Raw genomic sequence first — 8039 nt, 5'->3', positions numbered from 1 at the left:
CGACTTTGACGTCGTACCTCTGGAGAGCCAGAGCCCACCTCGTTATCTTTGCACCGTGAGGGACGCTTAGCGTCAGATACGTCAGGGGATTGTGATCGGAGACCACCGTCACGGAGGCGCCGAATAGCCATACATCGAACTTTTTCAGACTCCAGATTACCCCGAATGCCTCTCGTTCGATCGTGGACCACCGCATCTGAGTGGGCGTGAAGCGGTGACTTGCGAACGCGACCGGATTTTCTTCCCCGCCCTCTCCCAACTGCGCCAAACATGCTCCCACCGCGATAGCCGAGGCGTCGGTGTAAAGCCAATACGGCCTTTCCGGATCGGGCGTGTACAGCGCCACCGCGTCGCACAGCGCCTTCTTGAGTGCCACGAATGCCTTGTCAGCCGCATCTGCCCAGGGCAGTCGGTTCGGGACCCTCTTACTGGTTAGCTCGGTGAGCGGTTTCGCGATCTCCGCATAATTCGCTATGTAGTCCCTATAATACCCGCATAGCCCCAGCGCGCTACGCAGCTCCCGCTTAGTGGTAGGGACCAATAGGCCCTCGATGGCGGCCAGTTTTGTCGGGTCCGGCGCATGCTTGCCGGACCCCACCACGTGGCCGAGGTACCTGATCTCAGGCTTAGCCACCTGGCATTTCTCTACGTTTGCCGAAAGGCCGACCTGCTCTAGCGCCGTGAAAACTTCTTCCAGGTGTGCCGCGTGCTCATCTAAGGTTCCACTAAACACGGCGATGTCATCAAGGTACGCGCAGGCATAGCGTTCATGCCCGCGGAGTACCGAGTTCATGATCCGCTGGAACGTTGCCGCGGCGTTTTTTAGCCCGAAAGGCATGACGCGCCACGCGAACTGCCCCTGGTGGGTCACGAACGCCGTGGCCAGCTGCGACTCACTCGCGAGGGGCACTTGCCAGTATCCCCTCCGTAGGTCGATCAATGTGACAAAGTTGGCCCTACCGACGCGCATGATTAGGTCATGTGGGAACTGCATCGGGAATGCGTCCGTCGTCGTCACCGAGTTGAGTTGTCGATAGTCGACGCACAGGCGCACCGAGCCGTCCTTCTTCGCCACACACACGACGGGATGGGCGAAAGGGCTCTCGCATTCGTAGATCAGCCCCGTCTCTAGCAGTTCGTCGGTCTGCCGCTCGACCTCTCCCCTCAGCATTTCGGGTATGCGGTAGGGGTAGGCCCGCTTCGGCACGTACCCCGGGTCTAGCGCTACGCGGTGTTCTCCCACCTTTGCTATACCCGTATTGGGCGAGAAGAGCCGGCGGTGTCTGTCGAACACCGCGCGAACGATGTGCGTGAATCGTCCGAGGTGAGCCGTTTGATCCTCTGGAAGTTGCGCCTCTTGACACGACCTCACTTTTTGTGGGGTACATTCTATGTCCCCAAAGTCATCATCTTCCTGAAACGCTACGCCAATGCCTTGAACGCGGCAGTTGTATGGTCGTAGTTTGTTGGCGTGCACCAGCTTGCGCTTACCGTCTGGCATGTCTACGTAGTACGAATGATCTCGAAACTTTGCTCGGATACAGCACGGCCCTATCCATTTCGGGTACATCTTGCCTGGACAGGCTGAGTCGAATACCAACACTTGTTCGCTCACTTCAAACGATTTCGGGGAGGCTCGTTTGTTGTGCTGTGTCGCGTACGCGTTCTGCCGGGCTGGTGCCGTCAACGAGGCTTTCTCCGCGGCGCGCTCGATTTGGATCTTTAGTTTGCGTAAGTACTCCGCCGGTGCCTCCCTTAGTGTCACGGGTATCGGGATGTCCCCCGTCCAGGATTGCTTCAACACTGCCAACGGGCCAGTGGGGCTTCGGCCGTACAGCATCTGGAAGGGTGACACTCCGGTGGTATCATGCGGGACCTCTCTGTATGCCCACAGCAGGAACGGAACGAACCGATCCCAGCCGCGGCCCTCCGTCTCAATGATATGGAAGAGCATGTTCTTGAAAACCCTATTCCAGCGCTCGACGGCGCCGTTGCTTTCTGGGTGGTCGGGGGTTGAGAATCGAGGGCAGCAGCCGAGTCGCGCCAGAAACTCCCGCGTGAGCTGCGCAGTGAAGTTTGTTCCACAATCGGAACCAATCACACTCGGGATGCCCGTCCTGCTGAAGATAGAAAGCAGCGCATCGCAGGTCTCTTTCGCCGACAGTGACCGCAGGCACACTACCTCCGGCCAGCGAGTGCACACATCGATAACGCAAAGTGCGTACCGGTGCCCTCTCGCGGACGGCGTGTCGAGCGGCCCGATCACATCAATGTTCACCTGTTGGAATGGGAACTCGGGTCTTGTCAGCGGAATGATCGGTATGCGATCGCTCTTTCGTGGGTCGGACCTCAGCTGGCAACCATGGCAGCTCGAGCAGTGCAACCGGAGGTCGCCCTCGATTCCCGGCCAGTAGAAACTGTATTTGACTCGCGCCTTAGTTTTCCGGAACCCCAGGTGCCCTCCCCAGCATGACTCGTGGGCCAATATCATAACCTCGGGTCTTCGCTGAGCTGGAAGGACGAGCTGATAAACCTTTTGACCCAGCAGCTTGTCTTGGTGAAATAGCAACCCGTCTCTGATTAGCATACCGGCACGTCCCTTGCGGCCATTTGCCCACGCTTCGCGCAAGGAGGGATCCCCCAGTTGTTGTTCGCGGAACTTCGACCGCTCTGCGAGCGCGTCCTCCGTTTCAGTCTCATCCGTCTGTGACAAAGAACTCGTCTCGGCGCGGTCCTCAGCCTCTGCCTCGCTACCGTCCCCCCTGGTTTCTACGCCTTCCCCGGGCTCCCCTGCAGGACTGCTAACCGCTGACGGCACCGCCTCCCCCACCGCCACGCTTGCCACCGTTCCGACCGGCGTGTCCGCGTTTATTGCTCCAAGGAGTGTCTCCCATGCCTCTCCGGAAAGTAGGCAGTCAGTGCGAGACGTGAGTCGGTCGGTCAATGCGCAGAGAATAGGCGCCGTTTCGCGAACTTCAGCAAAAGGAGAGCCCCTGTCGAGGAAAGCCAAGGGCAGCAACACCAGACTCGCCTCCACAGATTCTCCGAAAGCAGATTGTAGGCAGATCTTGCCGCAAGGCGTCCTGAGCTCATCGGGCACCATGGCTTCCCTCACCACAGTTATGTCCGCTCCAGTGTCGAGAACGGCGTCGAGCTCGCGTCCCCCACAAGCTATTCGGGCCGATATCAGCCCATTGGGCGGCGGCGAGCGCGGCTCCGTGGTGACCTGAGCAGTGAGCTTTTCAGTTTTAGATGGTGCCTTGCCGCTTCCGTTTGCCCGGCGACTCGTAGCGTGTGGACAGTCAGCTCTTAAGTGGTCCAAGGAGCCGCACCCGTAGCATTCTTTCCGCTGGCCCGTACCCAGTCTAGCGGCCGGACTTCGCGTGAATTTCGTCGTAGCCGCGGCTCCCCCGTTTTTTGCTCTGCCCGATCCCCCTGAGTCCTCTGCGTCAACACTCTTTGACGCAGCGCCTCTACCCTCGGCCTGCTCGTAGAGCCTCATCAGCCGGCTCAGCTCCGGCGCCCTGTGCCAGCTAGGGTCCTCTTTCAGGGTGACGTAACTCAGCGCCTCAGGCGACATCCTTGCCTTCAACTGGTCAGCCACGAGAAGGTCAATTAATTCGTCTTTAGTCTGAATTCCCCTCGCTTCTAAGTAGAAGTGGAGATAGCTGCGCAGCCGCGTGGCGAATGGCATCCACGCCTCTTCCCTCCTTTTGGTGGCGTTAAGGAATCGTTTTTGGTACTCACCGGGCGCGAGCTGCAACTCTTCGAGTACGGTCTCCTTAACTCGAGCGTAGTCGTTGAGCTCCGCCGCGGTGAGTCGCGTGGCCAAATACCGAACTTTTTCAACCACGTGCGGGAATATCAACTGGCCCCATATAGCCCTCGGTACGCGATATGTCACGAAGATGGTCTCTACCGCCTCGAACCACACGGGCACCTCGGCTTCTGATGGGAATTTCTGAATGACGCCCGACAAAGCTTTAGAGAAATGTCGCAGGTCATCCTGCTCTCCACGTTCGCCTGTCTCCGCCGGTCTGCCCCCTTCGGCGCGGCGGTTGGCCGATCGAACGCGCTCGAGCTCCATCTCGAGCTCGAGAATTTTTATACGCTCTCTCGCTTCCTCAAAGTTGAATTCGCTTTGGCGCTCGCTCACCAATGTTGTGGTGCTCCCGCCTTCCCCCGACGTCCCTTCGCCGTCCATCGTCCCTTCGGTGCGTTCGTCCGGGTTGGAATGCCCGAACCTCGTAATCATGCGCCCTGCCCCGGCCTACTGCGACACGACCACTCCCCTTCCAAAAAGGGAAACAAGACTGAGCTTACTACTTTGCAGGTCCGCGTGAGGTCCGTGCCAATGTAGCCTGCTTGCTGGTCGTCCGTGCCGCCGGCTCGATGACTCCGTCGGGAACAAACTGAGCCCCGCAGGATCAGAATTTCCCCCGACGAGCGACTTGCCCTGGGACACGCACAGGACTCTGCTGGCCCTTGCCACCGGCTCCTCTGGCTCGGCTCCCAGGATCTCGCTCGCTTGGACGCACAACTGCTTCGGTTCGTCAGGAACGTTTGACTGTCGTTCCCGGGACGTAGCTTCCCTCGGGTCAGGTTCAGGACTCTGCTGGTCCTAGCCGCCGGCTGTGCTGGCGCGGGTTCCCGGGGTCACGTGATGGTCCGCCGTGGGGTCCGTTTTCTCGCCTGCACTTGAGTCTCCTTCGTGATCTTCAGTCGCCTCCGCAGTTCTCAAGACCATTCATGCCGACTGCGCCAGTAAATGTTGGTTCGTTCGTTGTTGGTACTTTGGTCCTGCCAAGTTTTGCAGGCGGATGGTCGTTGAAGTTCTCAGGAGGCGATGGAGACTTTGCGAGTTCTTTGGCGAACCAATTTATTTTACAAACTATGTACATCTGTACAAAGTAGGGGAAGTTGGCATACTCGGATCGAACAGGTCTAACAGATCTCCAAATCAGTCCAAAATCGACCTCCCTCGCCCCGTCCGGGGCTTTTGAAGGCACTCACTCCCTCACCCTCAGGGAAGTCTTAACCAATGGTTTCAAACTTTTTCAAAGTCACGGGGCGTCAGCCCTCCAAAGGTCAGCTGGGGGCCGACCCGGCCGTTCATCAAGTTTGCAACGGCCACGGCTGACAGCTCCGTAACATTGGCACAGCCTTGGGTTCCAGACAGGGTGGCGCCGCACCAGAGCTCCTGGCCCGAAACTCGATCGTCGCCAGTGTACCCTGTGGGACGCTGGAGCACCCAAGAAAACACGCGCACACACAAAACAAAACGTCCCCTTCGCGGAAGAGACAACGTCTTCGCCGCGGGGTGCCTGCTCGAGAGGACCGCGGTCACCCGTCGAAAGTAAAGAAAACAACGACAGCCAGGGTGCGTCCGCTTCCCCTCTTCCCCACACCCCCGCGCGGCCGTAATGAGGACCACCCGGTGAGGGTGTCCCTCGCGACTCCTTTACAGTGGGTTTATCGTTTATAGCTGTATATTTTATTCTTTATTATAAGATTCTAAGGGACGTTTAATAAATAATCATATCAAAGACATTGATGTCGTTAGGCGTATATTAACGAGTTTGCAATTCCAAACGTCTAAACACTATAAAATCGCAACTGCCGAAAGCGGGTTTTCAGACAATTTCCGCCGGTGCCATGATTGGAGAGGCCTCAAGCCTAAACCCCATGCGCAACATAATCTACACTACGTTAGAAATATCATAGTATAGTATTGTGCAAACATAACAGTAAAATGCACTTCCTACAGAAAACTTATATTTTTCAATGCAAAATTTTATATTTTTAATGCGAAAGTCATGTTAATAACACAACAGAATCATTTGTATTTATTTTTGTCACTCTATTTTTTTTACGTTTTTAATTTACTCTGCAAAAAAACTGGCAATTTTAACAAAAATAATTTTATGCACATGCTTAGATTGAACAAACAGTGAAAACCTCTGTTTCTTAATTCATTTCTCAGTACTCGTACATGATTAAAATACAAACTTTTCTTAATTCGGAAGGCAATGAAAGGTTATACACATGGTATTATTTTAAAAGCAAAACTAAACGTAGTCGACTAAAAAAAAGTCCGCAGTTTAGGTCACAGTTGTTCGCGGAGGCATGTTTCAGGATTCGTACAAAGATGGGAGCGACGAATAATAAATAGCAGTTATAATGTCGTCTTACCTACTTATATATATATCATATATATCACACTAAAAAAATATAAAAGCTCTCTTTTGAATACTTTGAGATTGAGAATGATTCAAACACGCCACACATGACAATCGTCAAAACCTCGTCGTTCTTAACCTCGTCGTTCTTTCCCGCTTCTTTAAGATTTTTTTTTCTCTTTCAGAAACTAAACATGTCAGGACATCAAAAATAAAAAAGCTTGTTCTTCTTGGAACATGCGCCACGAAATAAAAATTTGAAGCAAAATAAAAAATACGACTGCACCTCGTTTTCTGAATCCAAATGAAACCTCCACCTATATTTGCGATGAAGTGGGAACGTTTGAGCCACCAAGCTTGTTACAGTGCTGTTCGTGACAATTGCCTTTCCGGCTCACCAAAGTGCACCTGCAACTTTGCTGGCACGTTCAGCAGGACGTTCGTTTATATTATAAATATTGGGGATCATTTATTTGAGTAAAATAAAGAATATAAAATTTAAAAAGCAAAAAAGGAATAATAATAATAATAACAAGGAGTAAAGATATTGAGCGGAGTAGTTTCCTGCGTTGCCAGGAGGGTGTCATGAGACGTCCGTTTTTTGTCCCTCTTTAAACCAGACCGATGTCTCCCTCTAAGCACTCACATGTCTTGCAATAATTTCAACGAGTGCGAGAAAATCGTTCAATTCCGAATGTGGCGAATAGTGAATATGCACGAACTCATAGACGCTGTCTCACGGCAGCAGCGTTACGGGTGGAGAATTCGGAAGCCCTTGTGAAGCAAATGCAACTCCGGCTCTCCGATTGTCTTAGCTTAGGTACGTAGCAGCGAGCTCTTCTTGAAACAGCAGACAAAATTACGCCTGTATTTATCTCGGTAAAACAGTCGGTAATCACATTGTCGGTGTATTTAAAGGGCGGCATTCTACCAACGCGTAAGCTGTTTTATCACCTTGCATCGTTTGGACGTGACAGATCGGAAAGCAAAGCAAAGCCGCTAAGCTTCAAGACCCAAACGACCACCCACGAGACCAAATTTAGAGTCACGAGTTTTGAAGGGCATCCGTTGTATCCCTGTCTCCACAGGTACGCAGTTTGCAGAGGGACATGCTATCGCTTTGACTCGCTGGCGGCACCGGTGCTAAGCAACACTTTTGTCATTATACTATCGTCCCCAGAATTCAACGCCGCCGTCAAAATCGAAATGCTGCGAGCCCTAAAAGTGACGCGCGCAATACTAGCGTTACCGACCTAATCAGTGCTAAATCAGAAAGGCGGCGGCTCAGACAAAAAGCAAATCCCACAAGCCGGCGGTGGCCCACCTCGTGAGCCTGAAGAGTGGCTCAACGGGAGCCAAAGACGGCATGGACTGCAGAGCACACGCAGTTATCGTCTGTTTTGTCCTGATGCACTTTTCTTTTCAGAGGCACTGACTGCCACGTGCTTAGGCTTACTCTGTACGTCACTTCATACAAAAGTTAATAACTTATTACCTTTCCTTCTTTCTTTTTCCTGTCATGCTTTTGGGAGGTCGCGGAGTATTGTGATCGTGAGACAAGACAACACGCGCGCTGCGGTCATAAACAAATCAAGCGGTCGCCAGTCCCGTGTAGTTGCGTCTTGACAGAACATCCTTAGCCATGGCAGTGACTTACAGCGTCCGTAGAGTATTTCGTGCTATCCTAGTAAAGGCAAAAAGAAGATAGCAAAGCAGAGGAATTTTCGCAGTGTGTAGATTTGGATATCAATTCTCCGAAGAGAATCGAGCAAAATCCTCCAATACGTGCATTCCTTATTTGTAGTCATCTTCGCAGTTGACCGCTTTTCTCGGATTCGTTGAAATTATTGCTGCACAGGT

Source organism: Ixodes scapularis, unplaced genomic scaffold (genome assembly GCF_016920785.2).
Source record: "Ixodes scapularis isolate PalLabHiFi unplaced genomic scaffold, ASM1692078v2 PGA_scaffold2__306_contigs__length_199485367, whole genome shotgun sequence".
NCBI classification, from domain to species: domain Eukaryota; kingdom Metazoa; phylum Arthropoda; class Arachnida; order Ixodida; family Ixodidae; genus Ixodes; species Ixodes scapularis.
The sequence above is the reverse complement of the archived record's forward strand: the minus strand, read 5'-3'. Positions refer to the sequence as shown.